Genomic DNA, 24253 nt, shown 5'->3' on the forward strand with positions numbered 1-24253 from the left:
TCTGGTTAAAAGTGCCTAACAAAGTGTCTGGTGTATAGTCTGCATTTAATTATCATAAACCTTCCCTCAAACATTTTCTTCCTCTATTTTCTATTTCATGGCATGTCACCATCATCAATTCGGTTCTTCAACCCATCTGCAACCTCTTTATTCCCTCACCTGTACAGGTAACTCATCATCAAGCCTTGATGATCCTCCCTCTTCATTATCTCTTAAATCCACCCCCACCTCTTCCTGACAGCCCTTTGACCACTGCCCTAGTCTAGTCCCCAACACCACTCACCTGGATGATGCAACAACCTTCTACTTGATCTCTCCTGCTTCCATCCTTTCCTTCCTTCATCCATTCCTCATTTTGCAAAGGCATTTTTCTAAAATGCAAATGGAATCACATCACTCCCTTCCTGTTTGAACATTTCAGTGACTTCCCAATGGACTCAGTATGAAGTCCAGATGCTTCAGTATGACTTACAAGGCCCTGCAAGATTCAGAAATCTCAAGACAGGTCTAGTTTTGTGTAGGGTCACTTTCAAAGGTTATCTCCAAATAAGATGAGTTTCAAAACACATACCTAGAAAACCTAATATGAAGCACGATCTGTGAAATTACTAGCTATAAACCAGGGAAAAGTTGTGGAGATAGTTACTCAAAATGAAAACAATCACTTCAGGTTAACAGATGATGAGTGTAATTTTTCTTTCTGGGAAAATTAAACAGTGGGGAACAGCTGTTTATTGAGCGGCTTTTAGATCTTATTGACATGGTAAGTTTGTACATGAATGTTCACAGGAGAATTAATCATAACAGCCAAAAAGTAGAAACAACCCAAATGTCCATCAACTGCTGAATGGGTAAACAAAATTTGATAAAGTAGTACTATTCAGCCACAACAATTAATGAAGTACTGATACAAGCTACAACACAGATGAACCTTGAAAACATTATGCTGAGTCAAAGCAGCTAGTCACAGAAGACCATTATTATATGACTCCATTTATATACAATGTTCAGAATCGGCAAATCCATGGAGACAAAGTAAATTAGGGGAAGGAAGGAATTGGGAGGTACAGAGGCCTAACTATTCTTTGACATGTGGTTATCTACTTGTTCCAGCCCCAATTGTTGAAGAAAGTATTTTTTTCCGCCAGAATGACCTTGGTACCTTTACTGAAAATAAGTTGATCATAAATATATGGGTTTATTTGTGGACTCTCAATTTTATTCTGATATGCAGATTATATCAGATATGCAGATGTCACTACCCTTATGGCAGAAAGCGAAGAACTAAAGAGCCTCTTGATGAAAGTGAAAGACGAGAGTGAAAATGTTGGCTTAAAACTCAACATTCAGAAAACTAAGATCAACACAACCAGTCCTATCACTTCATGGCAAATAGATGGAGAAACAATGGAAACAGTGACAGACTTTGCTATTTGGGGTTCCAAAAATCACTGCAGATGGTGACTGCAGCCATGAAATTAAAAGATGTTTACTCCTTGGAAGAAAAGCTATGACCAACCTAGACAGCATATTAAAAAGCAGAGACATTACCTTACCAACAAAGGTCTGTCTAGTCAAAGCTATGGTTTTTCCCATAGTCATGTATGGATGTGAGAGTTGGACTACAAAGAAAGCTGAGGGCTGAAGAATTGATGCTTTTGAACTGTGGTGTTGGAGAAGACTCTTGAGAGTCCCTTGGACTGCAAGGAGATCAAATCAATCAATCCTGAAGGAAATCAGTACTGAATATTTATTGGAAGAACTGATGTTGAAGCTAAAACTCCATTCTTTGCCCCCCGATATGAAGAACTGACTCATTGGAAAGACTCTAATGCTGGGAAAGATTGAAGGCAGGAGGAGAAGGGGACAACAGAGGATGAGATGATTGGATGGCATCGCTGACTCAATGGACATGAGTTTGAGCAAGCTCTGGGAGTTGGTGATGGATAGGCAAGTTCATCAGAGAAGGCAATGACACCCCACTCCAGTACTCTTGCCTGGAAAATCCCATGGACAGAGGAGCCTGGTAGGCTGCAGTCCATGGGGTCGCTGAGGGTCGGACATGACTGAGCGACTTCACTTTTACTTTTCACTTTCATGCATTGGAGAAGGAAATGGCAACCCACTCCAGTGTTCTTGCCTGGAGAATCCCAGGGATGACGGAGCCTGGTGGGCTGCCGTCTATGGGGTCGCACAGAGTCGGACACGACTGAAGCGACTTAGCAGCAGCAGCAGCAGCAGCAGGCAAGTCCATGGGGTTGCAAAGAGTCAGACACCACTGAGTGACTGAACTGAACTGAATTTTATTCCACTGGTCTATAGTCTGTCCTTACTCCAGTACCTTATCTTGATTACTTCAGTAAGTTCTAAAATCACTAAATGTGAATCTTCTGACTTTTTCTTTTGAAATATTATTTTGGCTATTCTGGAACCCTTGCACATTCCTATAAATTTTATGACCAGTTTATCAATCTGGGATTTTGAAAGAGATTGCTTTGAATCTGCAGATCAATTTGAGAACTGTTTTCATCATAACAATCTTAAGACTTCTGATTCATGAACATGGTGTGTCTAATTTATTTAAACAATATTTTATAGTTTTCACAGTATAAGTTACACACTTTTTTATTAAATTTACTTCTGTTATTTTATTTGATGCTATAGTAAATGGAATTGCTTTAATTTCATTTTCAGATCCAGCTTTTCTTTTGCTTCTACTGTAAATAAAAGTGGACGGTGTGAAGTATTCATCTCTGTCAGGGCTTGGTTTGCCCGTATAGCCCACAGCACAGCATCCTGTACTGCTTGATCCTACCCGAAGGCAACTGTGCCTTTGTGAACCACGGAAATACGCAAGATTTGAGCTTCCTGCCTCCTCGTGTCTCTTTTTGGGCTATAGAGTTTTGTCTCATTCCTTGAACTCTGGTATTTCTACTATTATGTCCGTGGTCTCCCAGCCACCTCTGTTTCATCTTTGCTGATAATTCTCTTGCCCTTACAGGCTTCCTTTCTAGTTAGAAAACAGGTCAGTCACATACTACCTTCTATTATTTTCATGTCCTGAATTCTCTTTAGCTATTTTTGTCACTTTCTGTATTTATAGGTTTTGGGGGGTTACTTACAGGTCATGGATATTCTGGGACCTTGAAAGTGTAAACTTTGTAGTGCTACATAAGTACGATTCTGCTTAAGTTCTGTGGGTCATTCATTACAACAGCTCTAAGGGCCAGGGAGTGAGACAGAGCCCCCAAAAGCAACGATGTCCATGTCCTCTCTAAATTCACGCCCAGAGCACACTTCCTCCTCTCTCACATTTCATTTCTTCATGTTCTAATTATATTTGGGTGTATATTTGCACTGGTAGCTTAAAACAACAGAATGGATTAGAAAAAATGTTAATAACCTCTGTTTTATTGACACTGACCCAAAGGGCAGCTTCATCAACACCAATAAATAAAAGGGCAAGAGCTGGCCTCTGAGGAAGCCAGATGGCATGAAGCTAGGCAGGCTTGACTAGGTGCTTTCCTGCTCCGCTAGACAGAGCTGGTTTTCCACATTTATTTCAGTGATTACCCTTTCTTACTCCTAACATGGCCTTGTTGCTTGCCCCTGACATCCTTGTACATACCTTTCATGTGCCTCCAAAGATCTCCATAAACCCAGCCCTGCCGAGCTCACATGCATTCCAGTCACCGCAGCCTGGTCAGGAACGAAGCAGGGAAAGCGCCTTGACAGAACTGACCATACACGCTCCAATGAAGCCACAGGTTATAGGGAAGGCAGCACAGAGGTCAGAGGCGTGAATCTGCGGCTAGCCTTGCCTGGGCTCAAATCCTGGCTCCACCTCCTACCAGCTGGGTGATGTCAGGTAAGTTTCTCAATCATTTTGTAAGAGGGGGTTAACTGTATCTACCTCACAGGGTACTTCAGGATTAAATGAGTCAGCATTCATGAAGCATTTAAAATAGGGCCTAGCCATCATCAAAAAACCTACAAACAATAAATGCTGGAGACAATGTGGAGAAAAGGAACCCTCTTGCACTGTTGGTGGAGATGTAAATTGATACAGACACTATGGAGAACAGTGTGGAGATTCTTAAAAAAAAAAAACTAGAAATAAAACTACCATATGATTTATCAACTCCACTACTAGGCATATACCCTGGGAAAACCACAATTCTAAAAGACACATGTCCCCTAATGTTTATGGCAGCACTATTTACAACAGCCAGGACATGGAAATAACCTAATGTCAATAGACAGGTGAATGGATAAGCTTAATGGAATATTACTCAGCCAGAAAAATTGCAAATTTGAGTCAGTTCTAGTCAGGTGGATGAACCTAGAGCCTGTTATACAGAGTGAAGTCAGTCAAAAAGAGAATGCCAAATATCGTGTATTAACGCATATATATGGAATCTAGAAAAATGGTACTGATGAACCCATTCACAGGGCAGCAACAGAGACACAGACATAGAGAACAGACTTGTAGACATAGCAGGGAGGAAGAAGAGGGCGGGATGAGATAGTAGCAGTGAAACACACACTGCCACGTGTAAAACAGAGAGCTAGTGGGGAGGTGCTATGTAACACAGGGAGCTCAACCCGATGCTCTGTGACAACCTAGCGGGTAAGATGGGGTAGGGGGTGAGAGGGATACCCAAGAGGGAGGGGACACATGTATACCTATGGCTCAATCATGCTGTTGTACAGCGGAAACCAACACATTGTTAAGCAATTATGCTCCATTAAAAAGAAACAAATAACATCTTTATGAAAATAAATAAACTAAATAGGACCTGGCACATAGGAAGTCACTACATGGATTTTTTTTTTTTAAAGCTATATATGACTGACTTAGATATCTCTTCAAAAGCATATAGGAATATGAAGATAATATTCTAAGCTAATATGTAGTGAGTGCAATAGGCCAGGAAGTGTTTAGTGTAAACTATATAGTGTTTAGTGTAATATATAGTATTATCCCTCTAAGTCCATGCCACCCTGTCTTACAGATGAGGAACACAGAATCCTGGGGAGGCAAGGTAACTTTTCCAGGGCTCCACAGCTGGCTTTGTGTAACAGACCTGCCACAACCCGCTGTGAGACCTGGAGCAGGTTACTGAGCTTCTCTCAGTTCAGTTCAGTCGCTCAGTCATGTCCGACTCTTTGTGACCCAATGAATCGCAGCACACCAGGCCTCCCTGTCCATCACCAACTCCCGGAGTCCACCCAAACCCATGTCCATCGAGTCAATGATGCCATCCAACCATCTCATCCTGTCGTCCCCTTCTCCTCCTGCCCTCAATCTTTTCCATCATCAGGGTCTTTTCCAATGAGTCAGATCTTCGCTAAGCCTCCATAAAAATGTGTGTGGAACAGCTCTTGCATCCTTAGCAACAAGCGTGAACCAGGAAAGTTCGTTCTGCTCCCTGGCTTGGCGACCGCTTGCCTCAGCTCCGTCACTCAAACCAATACTGCTCTGTTCATACATCACACCTTTACTGAGGGCCCTAACAGGAAGACTGTAATGAATAAAAGATGAAAAGACACAGTCTTCATTATTTCAGGAGCAACCAGTCAGAAAGGGTGTAGGAGCCAGAGCTGGTGGCACAAGTACTAATCTAAGGAGTGTGGAGGTTGATGGGCGGGTATCCTCGATACTTTTGGTCTGTCCCGCCTTTGCCACCTGATCTCCCTCTGCTCTGCTCTGCCTCCTGTGGATGAGAAGGTCAGTCTCTAGGGACTACATCATGTGGGCTCCAGGCCCTCTGGCTTCCATCTGGGTTCAGCCAATCTCAGGAGGTGATCAGAGCACAGCCGAAAGGTTACAGTACTTGCCTCTCTCCCTACCAGGATGTGGCTCTGGCAGGGGCTGTGATCCTTGACCAAGGTCACATGCCTCAGGAGGATCCCTCTTCCCACAGTCACAGACTATTCTGGGTTCTGGTGTCCCTCCCTTCCCTCACTGCACTTGAGGTGGTACCAGTACCAGCAACAACTGGCCCCTGCCAGTCCCCCAGTGCGCCACCATCCCTTGCAGGTTTCCCTTACCCCTGTCACCACCGTAAATAACCCCTCCCTTAAAGGCATTTCAATAACTCTCTGAACGTGCTGGCTGTTTCCTGCCTGGACCCTAACTTATAACAGTGAGCAATGAGAACCACTGAATTTTTTTTTAACTTGAGGTAAGTGGAATAGAGTTCAGGAGACAGACACCGAGAACCAGTTAAGATAAAAATAAGAGATAAGGAGGGTCTGATGGAGGGAATGAAATGGAGCAGAAAGCTATCAGTAGGACTTGGGGTTATGAGGGGAGAGGAAAAAGCCAAAAATGGCATCAAATTATAGACCAACACCCCTCATGAACACAGGATCAAAATCCTTAATAAGCTATTAGCATCATCAATATATGATGACCAAGAGAACGTAAGCCTGGTTCAATATTCTAAAATCAATTAGTATACTTCAACATATCAAGCCATTAGATTAGTTATTAAACTGCATTAATTAGGAATGCAAATTAAAACTTATCACAACTACACACCTATTGGAATGGGTGAAATTCAGAAAATCTGATATCAACTACTGATGAGGATATAAAGTTCATGAAAATGAGAAATGGTATCACCTCATCCATCTTCTTTCATCTCCCTCTGCTCCACAATGCCTCAAAGTTTATTGACAGGATATGGGACTACAGCAATGGTTACCTGCTAGTTTTCTCCACTCCTTGGGATGTCATTCAAATGGACCAGAGGTAAACACTCACGGAGACAGAGGCAGTCTCCCTTCCCCGTGCCTGCTCTTCCAGCGAGGTATTTGGTGAGAGGAGAATTATAACAGAAGAACTGAGTAGTGTTGTTTTCTGTCATGTTATCCTTTATTCCGAAACAACTCGCAATATATCCTTAAGCATGCTTTTGACTGACTGTAGTTTTTTTTCAAGGGTCATTACTTGTTCTGGGATTGTGTCTTCCTGATGCCATTAGAATTATCAAGCCATTGAGAAGCTTACATATGGTGGAGCCTGGGTGGTTCCATCCAAGCTATATGGAAACCTATCTATTATAGTTTTCCTTGTAACTACATATTTTTAAATTACAAATTGTGCTTTCTCTTTTTCAGTGCCAGGTTTCAAAAAGAGCCATTAGAGATTTCTAGATAGTTACTGCCTTGTAATAGTATATTTACACTGCAAGCCACACAAATGCAGTCAACTGATTTTCAGCCTAGGTATTATATCAATTCATGGGGAAAGAAAACTCTTTTTAATAAATGGTGTAACAACTGGATATGCATATGGGCTTCCCTGGTAGCTCAACTGGTAAAGAATCCGCCTGCAAAAAAAAAAAAAGAACCCGCCTGCAATGGAGACTCAGGTGTGATTCCTAGGTCAGGAAGATCCCCTGGAGAAGGAGTAGGCTACCCACTCCAGTATTCTTGAGTTTCCCTGATGGCTCAGACGGAAAAGAATCTGCCTGCAATGCAGGCAAACCTGGGTTCAATCCCTGGGTTGGGAAGATCCCCCGGAGGAGGACGTGGCAACCCACTCCAGTATTCTTGCCTGGAGAAGCCCCATGGATAGAGGAGCCTGGTGGGCTACAGCCCATGGGGTCACAAAGAGTTGGACATGACTGAACGACTAAGCACAGCACATGGCAAACAAAAACCTTTGACCCTTCTTTTCTCACTGTGTACACAAAAATTAATCCCAAATGAATCAAAGACCTAAATGTAAAAGCCAGAACCACAGAGCTTCTGGGCTTCTCAGGTGGTGCTAGTGGTAAAGAATCCACCTGTCAATGCAGAAGACGCCAGAGAAGAGAGTTCTATACCTTGGTCAGGAAAAGCCCCTGGAGTAGGAAATGGCAACCCACTCCGGTATTCTTGGCTGGAAAATTACATGGAGAGAGGAGCCTGACGGGCTACAGTTCATGGGGTGGCAAAGAGTCAGACACAACCGAGTATGCACCCACCATACACAAAGCTTCTAGAAAAACATGTCAGAGAATATTTTCAAGATCATAGGATACATAGAGATTTCTTGGACAGAACACACAAAGCCCTAACCCACTGATGTTAAAAGAATTTCTGCTCATTACAAAAACACATATATATGGAATCTAGAAAAATGGCACTGAATAATTTATTTGCAGGGCAGTAATGGAGAAAAAGACATAGAGAACAGACTTATGGACTTGGGGAAGAGGGGAAGAGAGGGCAAGATGTATGGAGAGAGTAACATGGAAACTTACATTACCATACGTAAAATAGACAGCCAATGGGAATTTGCTGTTATGTCTCAGGAAACTCAAACAGGGACTCTGAATCAACCTAGAGGGGTGGAATAGGGAGGGAGATGAGAGGGAGGTTCAAAAGGGAGGGGATAAATATACACCTATGGGTGATTCATATTGAGGTTTGACAGAAAACAACAAAATTCTGTAAAGCAATTATCCTTCAATTAAAAAATAAATAAATTTTAAAACATATATACTCCTCCGTCCATGGGGTTTTCTAGGCAAAAGTACTGGAGTGGGGTGCCATTGCCTTCTCCGATATATATATATAAACCCTCTTAAAAAATAAAGTAAAAGATTTTTTCCATTTTAGGCATATATATGTAACATTAAAATCATGAAAGTAGGAACTGCAAATTTGAGCTTACTATGCTCAAATTTTTATTAAAACTTCTAAATGATTTTCACTATCCCTCTATTTTCACTGTTGTGATCTTTTGGCAAAATATTATAAAAATATAAATTAATAAAGAGAGTACACTGGGTCCAGGATAAAAAAAACCACTGGGACTTGCCTGGTGGTCAGGTGGTTAGGACTCCATGGTTTCACTGCAGGGGGCATGGGTTCGATTCCTGGTCAGGGAACTAAGATCCCACACTCCTGTGGCAGTCACAAAAAAAAGATGATGACGACGACACCCAGACACACACAAAAGAAGAACCTGATTTTCTAAAATGTCAAAAGATTAGATCGAGTCACACCAAAGATACCAAAACAGCCAATACGCATGTGAAAAGGTGCTCCGTATCACTAGTCATCAGGGACACGCAAACTAAAACCAAACCTTGCTAGAATGGAAAAGGTAAAAAGAGAGAGAGGGGGAGACCAACAATCCCAAAGTCTGGAGAGGATACGGAGCAACAGAACTCTCTCACATTGTTGGTGGCAGTGTGAAATAGTACACTTTGGAAAACTGACATTTTCTTATAAAGATATATCAACTCAATGACACAACAACTCCATTCGTAGATATTTACGCATGAAAATGAAAACATACATCCACAAAAACTTACACAAAATATTCTCAGCACCTTATTCATCTTAGCCCTAAATTGGAAATAAACCCAAATGCTTAGGAATAGGAGATTAGATAAATAAATTATGGTATGGTCATACAATGAAATACAGAAAAAAGCAGCAAAAATTAATGAACTACTAATGCATGTAACCACATGCATGAATCTTAAAAATACTACTTTGAGTGAAAGATGCTAGGCACACACACCCAAAAAAACAGTCCTTACTGTAGGATCTCATTTACTTGAAGTACAGGCAAACATACTGTTAGCAACAGGAGTCAGAAGTGATAGCGGGATGGCTGGTGGGTGGGGAGGTGGCGCAAAGAGGTGTGGGACTGACTAGAAAAGGGCACGAGGAAATGAATGAGGATGGAAATATTCTGTATCTTGCCTTGCACTTTGTTTACATGGGGATATATTTGTCACAATTCATCAAGTTGAACACTTAGGATCTGTGTATTTAATTGTATGTAAATTTTACATCAATTTTTAATTACTGTAAGTTATGGCTGAGGGCATAGAACAACCTATTTGCACCATGTGGATTTACATCTATAATCAAATTAAATGGACATTGTGAATTAAGTCTCTTTCCTTTAAACACAAAACTTGAAGTTGTTTGCACATAGCTTTACATTGTATTTACAACTATTTACACTGCATTAGATATTGTAAGTAATTTAGAGATGACAAAGTATACAAGAGGATAAGTATATGTCATATGCCATTTTATATGAGGGGCTTGAGCATCCCTTGAGCACTTTTTCTATGTTCTAGTGGCTCAGACAGTCAAGAATCTGCCTACATTGATGCAGGAGACCAGGGTTTGATCCCTGCCTGGGTCAGGAAGATCCCCTGAAGAAGAGAATGGCAACCCACTCCAGTATTCTGGTCTGGAGAATCCCATGGACAGAAGAGCCTAATGGGCTACTGACCATGGGGTTGCAAAGAGCTGGACACGACTGAACGACTAACACTTTGAGCATCTGTGAATTTTGGGATCCCAAGGGGTCTTGGAACCAACCCCAGCCCCCTAGATACCAAGGGAGGACTGTATAAAGCCAATGGCTGAAGCCAAGCAGAGGCCAGCAATCTAGTGAGTGTGGGCACTTGCTGAGGATCAGAAGGTTGCCCTTTCCCATAGCCAACATCACACTAGGCAAGCTGCTGAGCTGCTGGAGTTAGGCAAGTCCTCAGCACTCACGAACAACTCATACTCAGGAAGTGAGGGCTGAAAGAGGGGTTCTTCTCTGGTATTGCTGCAGGCAAGCCAAGGAAGGATGGCTGTAAGTGAGAAATAACATGTAACAGGTTGTGGCTGCAGCTGGACAGGTTGGGCAACAGGTTGGCACATCACATGGGTAGGAAGCCTAAGCTCAGCTTCCACCCCCACCACACCCCAGAACCAGCCCATGGCTGGAATTCCCCAGTGGGGCACCCTCAGGGCACCCTCAACAGACTTGGCGGTGGGCCTCTGCCCTCTCAGACACATTCCCAGGTGCCAGCATCAAGGGGCTTGTTTGGGAATTAGACTTTTCTGTGGATGGATTTCTTCAGTAATTGTATCTGAATACAAAATACTCTAAAATAAAGCACTGTGGCCAGTGATGAGGCCAGGACCCTAATTATTAAGTGAGTTGGGGCCTCAATCTAACTTTATTTATTTGTTTGTTGGGCCACACAGCTCGCATGATCTTACTTCCCCAACCACGGATTGAACCCATGCCCTCAGCACTGAAAGCATAGAGTCCTAACCACTGGACCACCAAGGACATTCCCAATCTAATTTTGAAGTAGACTGTGACATTGGCTGTGTTTCTTCCTACCTCTCTGGCCATTTCTCTGCTTGTTTCTCCTGATGACGACTGTGGTAACCATGGCTCTTGCCTCAAGACTGATGAGTCTATTCATATTCACTCTCATGGCTTTAAATACTATCTGTTCTCTGATGACTTTCAAAGCTGTCAGCCAGGTCCTCTTCCTTGAGCTTCAGACTAGCATAAACAACCACCTATCTGATGTACATTTCCACTTGGTGTCCAGAACTAAACTCCTGATGTTTCTCCCCACCAAACTCACTTTTCCCCACAGAAACTGGTAACACAAATTTTCCAGCTGTTTAAATCAAAAGCTTGGAGTAATCTTTGATCCTTCTTTTTCTCATACGTCTCATCCGATCCGTAAAAACATGTCTTAGTGGCTGTCTCTCTTCAAAACACACCCTGAATCTGAGCACTTCCCACTACTCCGCTGCCACCGCCTAGATTTCAGTCACTGTCCTCTCTCCTGTGCTACTGTGAGAGCCCACCTGGTCTTCCTGGTCTCCCAGGGCAGATTCTACCCTGCCCCTTCTGGTACTGTATCCCCAGTCTACTCTCATCTAGCACTGAGGGCAACGCCATTAAAATGTAAGTCAGATCACGCCACTCCTCTGCCCAAAGGCTGCATAGGCTTTGCATCTCTTCCTGGGTCAGGAAGATCTGCTGGAGAAGGGATAGGCTACCCACTCCAGTATTCTTGGGCTTCTCTTGTGATTCTGCTGGTAAAGAATCTGCCTGCAGTGCAGGAGACCTGGGTTTGATCCCTGGGTTGGGAAGATCCCCTGGAGAAGGCAAAGGCTACCCACTCCAGTATTCTGGCCTGGAGAATTCCGTGGAATGTATAGTCCGTCAGGTCACAGAGTCGGACATGACTGAGTGACTTTCACTTTCACTTTAGCATAAAAGCCAAGGTTCTTCCTCTGACCTACAAAAGCCTGTCAATGGCACCCCACTCCAGTACTCTTGCCTGGAAAATCCCATGGACAGAGGAGCCTGGTAGGCTGCAGTCCATGGGGTCGATGAGGGTTGGACGCGACTGAGCGACTTCACTTTCACTTTTCATTTTCATGCGTTGAAGGAAACAGCAACCCACTCCAGTGTTCCTGCCTGGAGAATCCCAGGGACGGGGGAGCCTCATGGGCTGCCGTCTGTGGGGTCGCACAGAGTCGGACACGACTGAAGTGACTTAGCAGCAGCAGCCCCCTATCCTCTTTCTGACTTTACATCCTATTTCTCTTTCCCTTGCTCACTCAACTCCGGTTACCATGGTTTGCTGCTGTGTGTATCGCAAACATTCCAGGTACGTCTCTGTTTCAGGGTTTCTGTGCTGGCGGTTCCCTCTACTGTACTGATGAGATCAACTGGGTCTACATACTCCCTCTCCCTTCAGGTCTCTACTCAAATGCTGTCTTATTAGAAACAGGTTTATCCTCCCATTGTTGGTCTCCTACCACGCCTCCTAGAATGCTCCTTGAGAAAAGGGAATTTTTTGTCTGTTTTGTGCACTGCTGTACCCCCAAGTTCCTTCCCCCAAGGCCTAATATGCAGTGGGTGCTCAATAAATATTTGCTGGAAAAAGGTGAAAAGATTCCAGACCTTGCTCCTGTATAGTTAATCAATAAACCAAGATATATATACTGAATTCATCAAAACTGTAAACAATTCCGTACAATCTTGGGGTATGTTCACAAATGTAATAAAGAGATTACTTATGCTGATAATTAAATAGTTTGAGGCAGAATCTGGTATAATGGTTTAGGAAAGAAAGCATCATAGAATAGCTCTGCCTGCCAGCTGGGATTAGGAAAATGAGCCGAGGCTCTCAGTCTTAAACTACAACTTGACCTGTCAAGAGGGTGCCTGCAACCAGAACTGTCTCTCCAACTACCCCACCTCCTCACATAATGTGACTCATGCTTATCTGTTAGCTCCTTATCTGTTAGTCCCCTTGTAGTCAAGCTTCCTCCTCTAACAGAAGCAAACTGTATGTCAAGCCTTGCAGGATCCCAGTGACCTAGCACATAGGGGCTATGTTCAGTCAAATGCCAACAATCACGAAGGGAAAGGAAGTGATAGTGGACTCAAGTGATGGTGATTCCAACCTGACCATCTGATAAGGAATCACTCTAGCTGCAGTGAAGCTTTCCTGCCCCCATGGCCAGTCTATCCCTATGTCCCACCAACTGGACATCCGAATGTCCCCTGATTTCCATCCACTGCTCTGGTTCCATGAACCAGATGGTTTTCCTGAACTGGCCATTTCTTCCCCTAGCCTCTCTAGGATAAAGCCCAGATTCCCTGATGGGCTCTCCCCAGCGTGGGTTGGACCTTTCCCCATCTCTCCACCTTACCACTTTCCCCTTACACTGCACTCAGCTCAGTATGCTGGCAGCTACCACATCTAACTCCTTCAGTTTTGCTCTGAGGTTCTGGTCCAAACTATTTGCTCTGCCTGCAATAATTTTTTCTTCATTTTCTCAGGATAACTCCTCCTCAGATCTGTTATGTCTCCACTTAAACACCACTTCTTCAGAGAAGCTGTGCCTGAGCTCTGTCTTTCACAGTGCCCATCACACTCCACTGGGATCTGTCATGATGTCAAGAGGCTGCCTGTCTCACACACTGCTGTCACCAGGACTGAGCAGCACCCGACACTGAGTAGGTGCTGAGTGATGACTGAGGAATGAGTAAGTGTGAGAACACAGAAATCAAGAAGTCAGGTCAAAGCCTGTGTGGCAGCTGCACCAACTAGAAGGCAACAGCTTTTCCTGCTCAAGTCCTTCTTTTCCTTCCTATTTTAAATAAAATATGTTTTAAAATCTTAAAGAGGATAAGCTTGGTTTTTTTTGGCAATGCTGGGGGCTTGTGGAATCTTAGTTCCCCAACCAAGGATTGAACCTGGGCCTTGGAAGTGAAAGCAACAAGTTCTAACCACTGGACTGCCAGGGAATTCCCTGAATATAAGCTTCTTTGAAGGATGCTCTGGAACTGATATGATAACCATCACCCTAGTAGAGGGGTGCCATGATGTTAACATCCAGTTGCAAAGAGATCTAGATTTATAACATAAGAGCATAATTCATGAGCACACTAAAAGGAGACAAAATTAAAAGGTAAAGGTAAATGTTAACTTCAATTCTCATTTTGCAAAACCCAGGAATCTGGTGGGGGAAATAAGTAGCCTTTCATGTGGTCATCAACATCAACCATGTACTAAGAACCAAGGGCCCACCTTCCAGGCCACCCCCCAACACCTGGAACTGAGCCACTCTGGTAGACAGACTGTTGTTGCATGGTCAGTAGAGCTGGACCCAAAGAGGAAAGACAACCACACCTCAGTACTGGAGCTCAGGCAGGAGCTGGGGGGGAGTCTGCAGCCTGAGTTCTGAGCTGCGTTTTCACAGCCATGGGACTACCTTCAGTACAGTTAGAGCTCCCCATGAACCAGCTTGTACTCCCAGTCTGAAAGGGTAACATGCTTTCTGCAGTTTTCAGATAAAAGAGAAAGTATGTCTTTATCTACATTTATGTTTCCACTGAAAAATAAAAGTCTAACTAAACAAACAGGTATTGAGTTTTACAAAGGAGTTATGATAAATGTCCCTGGATCTCAAAAAATCCAAAGATCCTGTGGGGAAGGTTTAATTTTCCTACAATTTGTTTGTCATACACGGACTCAGTGACACAGACGTTGCTGCCTTCTCACTGACTGCAAAAACGCGACAAAGGAAAGAAAGACTATTCCCCCAACTCTGCAAGCCGACATGGAGGTAAACTGCTAAGCAGCCACTGGATCTCGAGAGCGCATATTCAGGCCCAGCCAAAGATGCTGGCTCCCAGGCTCTGTGGGGCCCTCAGTGTCCTAGGAGGGACATTAGCGAAAGGCCTAATGACCTGTCTAATGAGGCGCAACTACCCAGTGGACAAAAAGGTCAGCTAAAATTGAGTCATGAAAGAGACGTAAATTTAACTAACACCCACAGAGGTATCTGGATCATGACCTACCTGGTCTGAAAGTTAGTTTCAGCTGATGGTTACAGTAAGAAAAAGTACTTTGCTACCAGTTATATTAAATATTGCTTCTGAAAGTCTGGCAATAACAAGATGACTATTTTTCTGAGACTGCTTTAACAGCAAGTTCTAGACTGACACTGACCTGAAAATTCCATCCTCATCCCTACTCTCACAGAGCAATGTTATCTAATCCTTCAATTTCATTCTGACCTCCAGGCAAACGTTCTCAATTGGCCCTTACCAACCTATCAGCTTCTTCCAACCCAAATTTATCTTTCCTTTCCTTCTCCTGTGTGCCCTCACCCCCATTTAATGGCATGATACCCAGTCACCAGAGTTCTTTCCTCATTCATTCCCCAGTATCTGTGAGGGCAACAATGGGTCAGGCATTGTGCCATAAGGTGGGGCACAGGGCAGTGATCCAGACAGGCCAGGTCCCAGGAGCTTAGTTCCCATTTCTTGCTACACCCACAGCTGAATACCAAGGAGTGATTTGACAGAGGGAACACAATGACAAAGGCATGTGACAAAGACCCTGCCTGTGCTGAGGTAAAGCACACTTGGCCACGATGCCTGTGAAGTACCCAGCCCTAGAGAGAGGTGTATTTTACATGTAATCCTGAGAAGACAATGAGTTTTTAATTATACTCATAAAATATTTTTCAACATGAAAACCTAACTTACTAAAGTTTTGTGTTTTCTACCTTCTATATGGATACAAGTATCCTGTTGCTGTGAAAATGGCTATTTCTATGGCAGCAAGAGGCACTTCAGAGTCACCTAATCTGCCTTCCTTCAGATTTCGGGTATAGGGTGTTCTTAGGGCACCCCAGAGCACAACAACCCTGACTGGTGTTCTCTAACTCTGTTACGTGGCTTCTGGTCACCAGGAAGGTTAAGTAGCTCTCCTGTGAGTGGAAATGCCCGGTGTCCTTCACAAACATCAAAACTGCTTACCAACTAGGCCACAATTATGCTCAGCTGTAGTTTAACAATGTTCTAGCTATTAAATGTGACATGTAAAATAATCTAATCTCAGGACAGTCTTTGCCACACCAACCCCCTTTTCCTGTTTTCCTTTTGGTTAATGTGTAATGAAGGAGGTTGGTTATAAAATACAGAATGTATCTGGGATATGCCCACCTGAAAACAGCCATTCATTTTAGTATTTTATAATTTTCTGATTATTGTTTAAATGATGCTCAGTGTCTTACTACTGAGACTCTACGGTCTTTCAGGACCAAGACTGTGTAATTAAGGAGATCACAGGTCCCTGAAACTTAACACTTCAAGGTATTTTGCTAACATTCCTATAATACTTGAAGGCATTTAAATGTTCTTTGCACAACAATCTTAGCATATTAGGGATATTAAGCAGTGAAGGGGCTTCCCTGGTGGCTCAGTGGTAAAAAATCTGCCTGCCAGTGCAGGAGACACAGGTTCCATCCCTGGTCTGGGAAGACTCCACATGCAAGGAGCAACTACGCCCGGACACCACAGCTACTGAACCACATGCCGCAACTACTGAAGCCTGGGTGCCTAGAGCCTGCGCTCCGCAGCTAGAGACGCCAGCGCAAGAAGCCCGTGCGCCGCAACTAGAGAGCAGCCCTCACTCACAACTAGAGAAAGCCCAAGCAGCAACGAAGACTCAGCACAGCCCTTAAAAAAAAAAAAAAAAAAAAAGCAGCGAAGCAAGGAGAAACAAAGACAGCAATTTTGAAAGAATAACCACCATGACCAGGAGCAAGCCCTGGGCTGGGGCAACCAAAACAGCCATTTGAGCACAATAATTTAATTTTGAAAATAAGATCTGATGAGAAATACGACGTTCAACCATTGCCCCCATTACTTCAAAAAACAACAACAACAACAACAACAAAAACAACAACAATAACAACAACCAAGCTTTGTCCCCTTAGTCCCTGGCACAGGAATATGAGTGCAAAAGGCTGACAAGTAACAGGAAGGACAGCTGATCTCTCCACCATCCCCCATCTCCCTGACAATGAGAGGATGCCTGGATGACAAATGCATATCTCACACGCTCCCAGAGCCACCCCCAGAGAGGCCCCTCTGAGAGGATAACCATTTCCTAGCAGGAACCACCACTGGGCTGCAGAAGCCATTAACCACGTGGAACATCCTCCAATATGCTGTGGGATGCAGAAACACAAAGCCATCCGTCAGCAAGCACCCAGAGACCCTAAGGGTCAAAACTATTCATCAACAAGCACCAAATAAAGTCTTAGAAAGCAGTGTAAGAGCTCTATGGTCACCTTTCAAATACATACAAGTGAATTCATTATCCTAGGGAACAACACTGCTGTTTGGTTCATGACACCTGAGTGAGGAAACATCTGTGCTTCCTGGTCCCTGCCATCATTCTCCCACCACTTAAAAAAAAATAAAATTTATTTGGCTGTGCCAGGCCTTAGGTGCAGCATGCAAAGTCTTAGTTGTGGTATGTGGGATCTAGGGGCTTCCCAGGTGGCTCAGATGGTAAAGTGGGATCTAGTTCCCACACCAGTGATTTAACCTGGGCCCCTATATCGGGAGTGTAGAGTCTCAGCCATTGGACCACCTGGGGAGTCCCCCTCCACCACTTTTAATTCAGTCAGAGAGCAAGAAGAGTCTGAAGGCCCACAGAGAGAAAACAAGTTCAGCATCATTCTTTACACGAGCAAGAAACTTTTAGGAAGTTTGTTTTTTTTTTTTTTTTAATATTCACTCACTATAGAAAATTCCTATGTGTTCTTCTTACACTCTTTTTTGCTAAGTTTTACATTCATTTAATGTACTTGTAATCAAATTATATTCACAACTTTGTTCCTGATTTTTTTCACTTACTGTTTTGACATAAGCATTTTTCACGTTATCACAGTTTTTAAGGATTACTAATTATGTGAACCAGCTCTTCGTTTCTTTCTTTTTTTTTTTTCTCCTTCGTTTCTTTAGTGTTAGACATTTCTGTCATTTTTAAATTGTTTTCTGTTATAAATTACAAAGATTAAGAAACTAGGGCCCAGTAATTATATGATGTGGGCTTTGCAGGTGGCTCAGTGGTAAAGAATCCGACTGCAATGCAGGAGACACAGGTTCAATACCTGGGTCAGGAAGATCCCTGGAGAAGGAAATGGCAACCCATTCTAGTCTTCTTGCCTTGGAAAGCCTGAGGAGCCTGGTGGTCTACAGTCCATGGGGTTGCAAGAGAGTTGGACATGACTTAGCAACTAAAACAACAATTACATGATTTGCCTAGCATTAGCATTCTAAGCAAAAATATAATTCTGAAAGAAATAATAAAGATTTTGAGATTGTAAAGCGATACGGAAAATCTCAAAGCCAAGTAGGAAGTATTTCCGGTTATATTTTTGAATTATGTATTCTCATGAGAAAGTGAAAGTTGACAGCTGGGGAGGAGCACAGTTATCCCAGGCCAGAAAGGAAGACTGTGCTCAGTACTTCGTTTCCACTCCTCAAAGCCTTCATTCCTGATCTTTCACGGTAGAAGACAGACAGGAACCCTTACAGATGCTTCTGGGAATGGCTCTGGGAGGTGGTGGGGAGATGGAGCTATCGCCACGGCAATCCTGGATCCCAAAGAGATGCGGCATTTTGTCACTGGGAACCTTGGAAACTAACAGAACCTAGGACAAAGGCACTGCTCGAAGCTCCTCCTCTAGGAACGGGAACTAAAGAGCACATGTTAAGGGCAGTGTTTGAGTGTATGTAAGTAATGCAGGAATACTCCTTCCTTCTTAATGTTTAATCCTACTTCCTAAGTGTTCATTCCCATCATCATGCAACTGAAATATTTACTCCATTTGTCACTTCCTTTGTCTGGATTTAAAGAGATGGTACATTAATGAGCTATTCCTGACCTGATGGCTAATTCATGAGTGAATGTTAGTGTGCTAGAAAGTCTGTTTTCATGTTTTTCTCAGTATCTTTTTTCCGTTTTGATTTTCACGAGCCCAACCTTATTTGAATTATCTTTCATTCCCCACTTTTAAAAACACCTGACATCTAAATTTCCAAGTAATTTGGACTCTTAGGCTTTCTTGAAGTTTACTTATACAAAGCTGCTTTTTTTGTATGTATGTCCTGGGACTTGTATACAGTGTACTGGGACTTCCCTGGTGATACAGTGCATGGGAGTCTGCCTGCCAACGCAGAGGACATGGGTTCGATCCCTGGTCCAGGAGGATTCCACATGCCTCAGGGCACCAGGGCTCGTGAGCCACTACTTCTAAGCCTATGTGCTCAAACTACAGAAGCCCACACAACTAGAGCCTGTGCTCTGCAACAAGAGAGGCCCGTGCACCGCAACGAAGAGCAGACCTTGCTCACCCCAACTAGAGAAAGCCCATGGGTAGCAATGAAGACCCAGCACAACCAAAAATAAATAAACTAACTAAAAAAAAAGAGAAATACGAGAGGTCCTCCCCCCAAAAAAGAAAAATAACGTCCTACTACTATACAGCATATGAATTCTCAAAAACAGCAAAACCTCCAAGTTTTTCCTAGACACTGATTTCAATAGTGGATTTATCCTAGATTGAAACTCCTATTATATATACACATGAGTGACTTACTAGGCATCAGAAGGACTCCTCTACTGCTTCTAAGTGACTGGTCACTGATTCTTATGTTCTGTGAACACCAACTTTATATTACAACCTCCCATATCAGATCACACTGTGCCCCCATTTCATTTCTCCTCTTATTGTATAAACAGAGAATCAGTTCAGAGAAAGTAAATCCTGTTAGCATTAGTGGTTTATCTGGTAAGTTAGCCTGTTAAATACTGTTGATTACTTTATTACAGGCCAGATTTGATAACTGCTCTCAGCTGCCCCAGAAAATGGAATGGATGTCAAGTAATTATTTGTCAAAAGTTCACTGCCATAGTGATGAAGAAACACTTTGAGAGTCTGTATGCCCATCTTTCTTATCTGAAAATAAGTCTCTTTCTGATTATAAGGGCTAAAATAATGCACACACATCCATAGGGCACACTTGACCACATTTAAGCCATATCTTCTCCAAATGCTCATTCAAGGAAGTATTTGTACTGACATTCAAAGCACCCTCCCACACCCTCTCCAGCACTACAGATGGTAATTGCTCCCTTCCATCCTACTTGGATTTTGGCCTACTTGTCTGTTTTCTATGTGGGCCAATGCTAGAGTAATGAGGGTTTCTACACAGAATACAATGATTTTCACAAAGCTTTTCTGACAGGATTTGGTTAACAGTGCCAATGTTCCCCCCAGATCATATACCCTTCTCTCTTGAGTTATTTATATAAGTATTTCCAGAGATAGAAGAAAAGTCAATAAAATGTACAGCCATAATATCCACAGTTATGGGCCGGCACTGATTTATGAGCAAGAGAAGAACAAAGCTTTCTTAAAAAACTAATTTAATCTATTAACGTTATCATAGTTTCAATGCATCTTCTCTTATCACTCTGAGGGGGGAAAAAACCTGCTGCCATTTCAAATATACAGTGAAAATTAGTTTTACCACGTGCCAAACTGACTGATGATTAGAATCACAGGCCACCTTTTAAAAATCACACATTTCTTTTCCCCATATTACAAATCTTTGTCTTTTGGGAGACCACTTTCTTCCTTTTTTAAAATTTAAATTTAAAATTTTAAAGTACAGTTGACTTACAATGTTGGGCCAGTCTCTGCTGTACAGCAAAGTGACTCAGTTTCACACATATACACATTCTTTAAAATTCTTTTCCATTACAATTTATTCCATGAGTTTGGATATAGTTCCCTGTGCTATGCAGTGGGGCCTTGTAGTTTATCCATTCTAAATATAATAGTTTGCCTCTACCAACCCCACATTCCCAGTCCATCCCTCCTTTTTCTCCTCCCCCATGCCAACCACAAGTCTGATCTCCATGAGAATCTGTTTCTATTTTGCAGATAGGTTCATTTGTGCCATATTTTAGATTCTGATTGCTAATTCTACTTCTAGTGGGTTCCAGTGTTACTATAGAAATCACATATTTGAATTTTCCCAGCAAGTAAAAATAACAGATCAGATCCAAAGTACTCATTCTACAGGAAAAGTAGAACAACCAGGTGGTATGGGAAAGCCTCTCACAACAGAAGCTTTAAACTGTAAAAAGTGTGTGTGTGTGCATGGGGTGGGGGGCGGGGAGTCCTCCCACCAAAAAAAAAAGTGAAAGTGTTAGTATCACAGTTGTATCTGACCCTTTGCAACCCCATGGACTGTAGCCCACCAGACTCCACTGTCCATGGAGTTCTCCAGACAAGAATACAGAAGTGGATAGGCATTCTCTTCACCAGGGGGATCTTCACCACCCAGGGATTGAAGTTGTGCCTCCCACACTGCAGGCAGATTCTTTAAGGTCTGAGCCACCAGGGAAGCCCATTCATCCAACAGAACTGTCTGCTAAAAACCCTAGTCCAAAAGCAGTAACTTTTGCATATTTTCTGTAAAATGGATGGCCTTAAAACTCTTGTTCCCTGGTGTAGCTTTTCAGAAGGAGTTTCCTTATCAAGAATGTATTTAGATTCTCTAACTTCCATCTTCTCCATATCACAGTAACACATGAAGTGTCTTTCCTAATTTAAACAGCTGTTCCTTTCAACTGAAGGGTCACAGATTCAGGGCTCTTCCATCTCCAACCTTTGTGCCCCATAGCTTTAGAGGTCCTCTGAGCCCTGCGCCACCAGGCTCTGGATATTCAAAAGTCACCACTTCCTTCCTCCCGTGTCCTGCCCTCAGCAATGACACCGTGGGAACGCTGAAGACAAATAACGTTTATAACCTTCCTTGGTGTTCTCCAAGGCAGCTTTAAACTTTTCTATTCCTGTCTGGTTCTTTAGATTCTGCAATAAACGCTTCACACAACCATTCACAAGTCCTGATCTCCAGGACCCTTCTTTCTCCCTCACCATTCATGTGATAATGCCTTGAGAATACTTCACCTCACCTTTTGTCTCCGCAAGTTCATCTGCTTCCTTCTTGAGCTTCAAAGGTAAGCCAGGCCCAGAGAGATGTGGCCAGCGGACATGCCGGGACTGGCTGAGCCACCCGCCCCTTCTGGAGTGTCCCTTCTCCCATCTGCCACCTGAACTCTCTTTCCTTAAATAAAGATATGTCCCCTCAGGTCCCTTCTCACTGTGAAAGACGATGGACTAGCTACGCCGCGGGCCCTTTGTCTGAGGTTCCCATACCTCACATCCTTAGCCACAAAGCGGCGGTCCTCACAGGTAAGGGGTGCTGGTCGGCAACGGACAGGGTAGCCTAGGTTTTAGCGTCCAGTAAAGGGATGGGTTATGGCCAAGGTCCTTCCAGGAGCCAAAATTCTACAATTCTACGACCAAACTTGTAGGTCCTATCTCTGAGGTGAGAGGACCAACTCCGGGGCGACTCCCGAACTCCGAGCCCGCGCTGGCAGTTAGAACGGCCCCCTCCAGCCCCTGCGCAGCGTATCCCCGCCGAGGAGGCCCGGCCAGCGCCCGCCCGCCGCCGCGCCATGCCCTTCTACATCCTCACCCGCAGTCGCGGGCCGTCTCTCACCTGGCACGCTGGCATCCCCCGCCCTGCGCCGCCCTGGAGACCATGGGCCCGGACGGGTCTCGGCAGCCGCTGGTGCTGCGTGAGGGAGGCTTGCAGGGACGCTCGGGCCCCGGAATCTAGCGCGCCGCCACCGGGAACGCGCCGCCTGGTTTCTAAGGAACCGGGGTCTCTGGAAAAGCAGGGGCGGGACGGCGGGAAGTCTGCGCATGCTCCATGTCTGGGGAGGACCAGCGCTGGGAGGGGCCGTTTCCAGGAGCTACGCATGCTCACTGGCTCCGGGCGGAGGTAAAGCCGTCTGGCTGGAAGCCCTGGTCATTCGTTTCCGGCGGTGGAGGCGACGGTTTCCCACTCTAGGCTCTTTTCCGGTCGGTCGCCTGGCTGGAAGAGCAAGGAGATTCTGAGTACTGTGGTGGGCCTTGGTTGTCTCGGAATGAAGGAAAGTCGGCTGCTGGATGACTATCTTTGCAGAACAATATTTCTCACGAACTCGCCGGACTTCCCGGCTTTCTGACTCCTAAAGACTCGCTTTTCGTGCGTATATGGGCTCCTCTTCTTCTGGGTGTTCTTTGGTTGTGCTTACATGTCAGTGTTTTTCAAGACTGCGGCCTCAGTCCCCCTTGATCTCTCTACTGGAACCGGTTTCCCACCCCCCAATAAATACAACTTTGTAACGAGACTACCCTTTGTTTCACCAGACTGTCCACTAGAGTAGCGAAAATAACCTATAAACCTTAGTATAAAACAAGCTGTGCTGGAAATGTGTCTGGAGGGAAATGAATTTACTGTGGCTTTACTTATGGAACCAGGACATTTGTGCTTAATCTAATACTCCACTCTTCCTTCTACACTAGCTTTTCCCTTTGCTCAGTCGTTCAGTGGTGTCTGACTCTTTGCAACCCCATGGACTCTAGCCCACCAGGCTCCTCTGTCCAAGGAATTCTTCAGGCAAGAGTACTGGAGCAGTTTGCCATTTCCTACTCTAGGGGAATCTTCCCGACCCAGGGATCCAAACTGCAGTCTCTCGCATCCCCTACATTAGCAGGCGGGTTCTTTACCACTCTGCCACCTGGGAAACCCTCATACTACACTTGATCTTAGCCAAAAGGCCGGGAAGCGAGAAGCTTTTCCCTGAGAGTCCTGTAAAATGGCCTTGAATGAAACATTCTGTAGTAATGCAAGTTTGGAAAATGCTGGATTAAGCTACACATCTTAAGACAGAATTTTTAAAGCTTTTAATTAGCAGGTGATGTTTACTCTGAGCATCCATGACAGTTTTTGCTGTTTACTAGGGCACAGAATCCTTTTCCAGTTCCAGGAAACATGTCTCTCTGAGATACGGGTTTATATGCTCTGCAGCAAACCTCCTCACCCCTGTGACTTAGACACCACCGACCGGTTCCCTGTATTATCTTGCATGCAACTGCCTTGTCTCTTGGTAATCTCCCTCACATTGGGTCACTCATCCTGTGGTGCTGCTACTACTACTAAGTCATGTCAGTCGTGTTCGACTCTGTGTGACCCCAT

The 24253-nt window shown here is 43.9% G+C and overlaps 1 protein-coding gene and 1 long non-coding RNA gene across 11 annotated transcripts in view; one reads left to right on the forward strand and one right to left on the reverse strand.

Annotated features, from left to right (window-relative positions):
* Positions 1–22883, reverse strand: part of GFOD2 (glucose-fructose oxidoreductase domain containing 2) — a 39348-nt gene extending 16465 nt beyond the window's left edge. The window contains 3 exon segments of one of the 10 annotated variants that reach the window (NM_001014863.2): positions 8259–8337; positions 8819–8904; positions 22730–22865. The gene's annotated coding sequence lies outside the window, so the exon portion shown is untranslated. 10 annotated transcript variants of the gene reach the window in all.
* On the forward strand, positions 22349–23405 carry LOC132342824 (uncharacterized). Its single transcript, XR_009491345.1, has 2 exons — positions 22349–22419; positions 22542–23405. It is a non-coding gene; the product is annotated as an uncharacterized lncRNA (long non-coding RNA).
* The last annotated feature ends 848 nt before the right edge of the window (positions 23406–24253 follow it).

The sequence above is a fragment of the Bos taurus genome, chromosome 18 (assembly GCF_002263795.3).
Source record: "Bos taurus isolate L1 Dominette 01449 registration number 42190680 breed Hereford chromosome 18, ARS-UCD2.0, whole genome shotgun sequence".
Lineage (NCBI taxonomy): Eukaryota > Metazoa > Chordata > Mammalia > Artiodactyla > Bovidae > Bos > Bos taurus.